Source organism: Oryctolagus cuniculus, chromosome 3 (genome assembly GCF_051225735.1).
Source record: "Oryctolagus cuniculus isolate XC-2025 breed Fujian yellow rabbit chromosome 3, ASM5122573v1, whole genome shotgun sequence".
In the NCBI taxonomy this organism is placed as follows: domain Eukaryota; kingdom Metazoa; phylum Chordata; class Mammalia; order Lagomorpha; family Leporidae; genus Oryctolagus; species Oryctolagus cuniculus.
Genome location: NC_142869.1, coordinates 128,779,763 through 128,783,235, shown reverse-complemented (window position 1 = coordinate 128,783,235; position 3,473 = coordinate 128,779,763). Strand labels below are relative to the sequence as shown.

The 3,473-nt window shown below is 51.8% G+C and overlaps 1 pseudogene; it reads left to right on the top strand.

Moving 5' to 3' along the window:
* Positions 1-237: 237 nt before the first annotated feature.
* On the top strand, positions 238-2,193 carry LOC127488608 (kinesin-like protein KIFC1 pseudogene; annotated as a pseudogene).
* The last annotated feature ends 1,280 nt before the right edge of the window (positions 2,194-3,473 follow it).

The following is a 3,473-nucleotide window of genomic DNA, read 5'->3' as shown; positions in this document are numbered from 1 at the left end:
GCAAGGCGTCTTCTAATGTTGATGATCTTTATGGGTGAAGCAACATAAACCAACTTGAAAATACTCAAACAAGAGCCACTGACATTCAACAGTGGTGGATTTGGCATGGAGTTGGTATCCCCTGTAAGTGGTAACACAAGTGCTGGGCATCACGAGAGGGCAAGAGAACAGGGGTCCCAGGAGTCCTGGTGCCCTGTCCTCTTCCATTGCTCTCCCCATGACGTGTGCAGGACAGAGGTGGACATGGAACCCCAGAGGTTCTCCCCCACCCCATCAGAACTGAAGGAAAACCTAGAGCTGAAGACACTGTCGAGAGCTCTTCCTGACTTGCTCTCCGAGAAAGCAGGCTCAGGAGGGGGCCTGACCCAATGGATGCTGAAGAGAAACAGACACGAGGCCTGGGTGCATCGACCAAAACTGACAGATCCCCCCGCAGAGCACCACCACTCACCACGGAGTCACAGACCAAGGCCACCAGGACGCAGAAAGTTCCCAAGAAGGTAGGAGCCTGGCATTCCACAAGCATCACTACAGTGTTGGAGAACCAGAAGGCAGGCCCTGCTGGTCCTTCCCAGAGGCCTGGCACATCAGCTGCTCCTCCCACAGTGCAGGGGAAGAAACCCAGCAAGCATCCTGCCTGGAACTTAGCGAGTCGAAGATGTGAACTGAAAGGCAGCAAGTGAGGGGACTCAGCATGGAGCCAGGAGAACTGACAACTGCAGGGTCAGCTAAGGCAGGCCCAGCCACAGGCCAAGGCTCGAGGGTCAGAGCACAGGACACTGGAAGAGGAGTTGGCCAGGGTTCAGGCCAAGACCAAGCAAGGCCAACAGGAGCTGGGGAGCCTTAGTACCCTTGTCCCAGAGCTGGAAGAATGACTGAGCACACGGGAAGGTTTGATGCAAGAACTTCAGAAAAAACAGCTGGAGCTGCAGGGGGAGTGGAGGGGACTGGCCACACCCTTGGAGGAGCAGGAGGGGAGGTGAGAGGCATCCGAGGCCACTCTGCCAAGCAGTCAACGAGAGGTGGCATCTCGGTGGCAGGGGCCTGCAGCCCAGGTGGCTTTATTAGCTAAGCCAGGAGATGGTCTTTATGGGCTACAAATTGAGCACCAGCAGCTGCACAGGTACTCTGCTAGGTCTGCCCTGTCCTTCCACCAGAACTCATCCCACTCCCTGGCTTCCACTTGTTTCCCTCTGGCCCTGGTGGGTCCTCTGATCCTCCTGAGCCTCTCCCACTCTGATGATTGATTGGGTAAGCCCCTAAGTGGGGCACCAGCTCCTACCACCTGCTATGGCTTCTCCTTTGACTGGGTATTCCTACCAGCAAGAGGGCAGGTTGAAGCCCTGGATGGCTACCCAGGATGCATCTTTGCTTGTGGCCAGACAGGCAGCATCAAGATCTTCACAATGGAAGGTAGGCTTGGTAGAGCCCCAGTTGGAGAGGCCAATTCCTCAGCCCCTGGGGAACTACTTCTCTGTGGCCCAGGAGCTCAGTGGCCAGGGCTGGACCTCTAGCCTTGGAGGCAAGCTATGTAGAGATCAACAATGAGACAGTCTGAGGCTCGCTGGCCACTGGGACCCAGAAGGGCCAAGCAGGAAAGTGTGAGATTAGCTGGGCAGGACTGGGGAGTGAGGAGTTTACTGTCACTGGTGCTTGGTATGTCTCTGTAAACCCATTAGACTAAGGTGGAGGTCCTGCTCCCCATTGTCCACCAGAACTGGGGCTGTGCCCCACACATTACAGAATGAGCAGTCATCATGCAGCCACAGTGAGTTCCAGCTGCAGATCTCCAGGGAGGAGCACACTGGCTGAGGCCTGCAGCATGGGCCCCCCTCAGCCTTGTGGGTCTGGCTGGGAAGTGAACAACTAAATCCCAGTTGAGCCTTTGGCCCTGAGGAGCAAGCCATTAACAGCAGCTTGTCCACACAGAGGCCGTCCATCATGGCCCTAAGTGACAAGGAGTCACCTGTGCATTATCAGAGCAGCATGCTTCTGTGGCTATTGTAGAACGCTCTGGGTGGCAGCACTACGAAGCTCATATTTGTAAGCATTTCCCCTCTAGAAGAAAACTCTCTGCCTTTTGCTTCCAAAGTGAGCCAGTGTGTTATTGGTACCGCCCAGGCCATAAGCAATAAAGAGGGATCCAGTTCCTTTGCATCACAGTGTGTGTGGGTGCCTGTGGGAGTATGTTAAGGAGATGAGGCTCTAAGAGAGGCTTTACTGGGTAGAGGGAGCCATTACTAAGCTTATCATATAAAGAATAGCTGGAGTTTTTTCTTTAAAAAATAAAATATAGGAGCCGGCACTGTGGCATAGTGGGTAAAGTTGCTTCCTAAGATGCTGGCATCCCATACGGGTGTTGTTTCTTGCCCCAGTTTTGCTCCACTTCTGATGCAGCTCCCTACTAATGCACCTCAGAAAGCAGTGGAGGATGGCCCAAGTGCTTGGGCCCCTGCACCCACGTGGGAAACCCAAAGGAAGCTCCTGACTTCTGGCTGCAGCCTGGCCCAGCACTGGTTGTTGTGGCCATCTGTGGAGTGAATCAGTGAATGGAAGATATTTCTCTGTGTGTGTGTGTGTGTCCCTCTCTATAACTCTGACTTTCCAAATAAATAAAATATTTTTTTAAAAAATAATAAAAATGTTAAATTAAAATAAAATATTCAAACAAAAAACCAGTGGGAAAAGGAATAGTTTGATAGATGGTTGGTAACTGTTGGTGCTCATGGCAGGTGTATGGGTTCCTTATGTAGCCTGCTCTACCTTTGGGTGCATTTTAAACTTTCCATCAAAAATAATAACATGCCTTTGAATCATGTTTAATGACTGATGAAAATGCTCATGATAAAATAATAAGAAAAGCAAGATTCAGAAATGTGTAACTCCCAATTGTGTGTGTATGTGTGTCTACCCACATGCTTCTGAAAAGATCCAGGATGTATCATGTTATCAATTCAATGATAATTTCTGGAGACAGACTGATTATATTTGTTTACTTCATTTAGTTGTCTGTATTTTCCAAGGTTCCTAAAATGAACATGTATCAATTTTATAGTCAGAACACCAGCCAACATTCAAGTGTTTAAAGCTTAATTTTGCTAAGCTAGCAGTTGGAGCAGGAGAAGTGGGGGGCATGGAGTGGAGAATGGTATGGCTGGAGTCCCTGGCTGAGCCTGATCAGGAAGGCTGGGTAAGGGGAGAAGGTTGGATGTGCCTCTTCCCTCGGACAGGAGGCGGCAGCAGCCAGGCAGCTACCCTTGAGCTCTGAGACCTCTCCAGTACATTTCTGGCTGGCAAGTGCCAGTCCCAGGGGGCCCAGCCACCACATGCTGCCCAGCCTGGCCCTGCCTGGCTGCTTTGGCGCTGCCTCAAAGGCTGGGTGCCAGGGGAGGTGAGCCAGGTGTCAGAGCCACAGCCTGTGTCTGGAGAGGGTGGCAGAGAAGCACGTCGCCCCACTTCTCAGGGCTGGGATC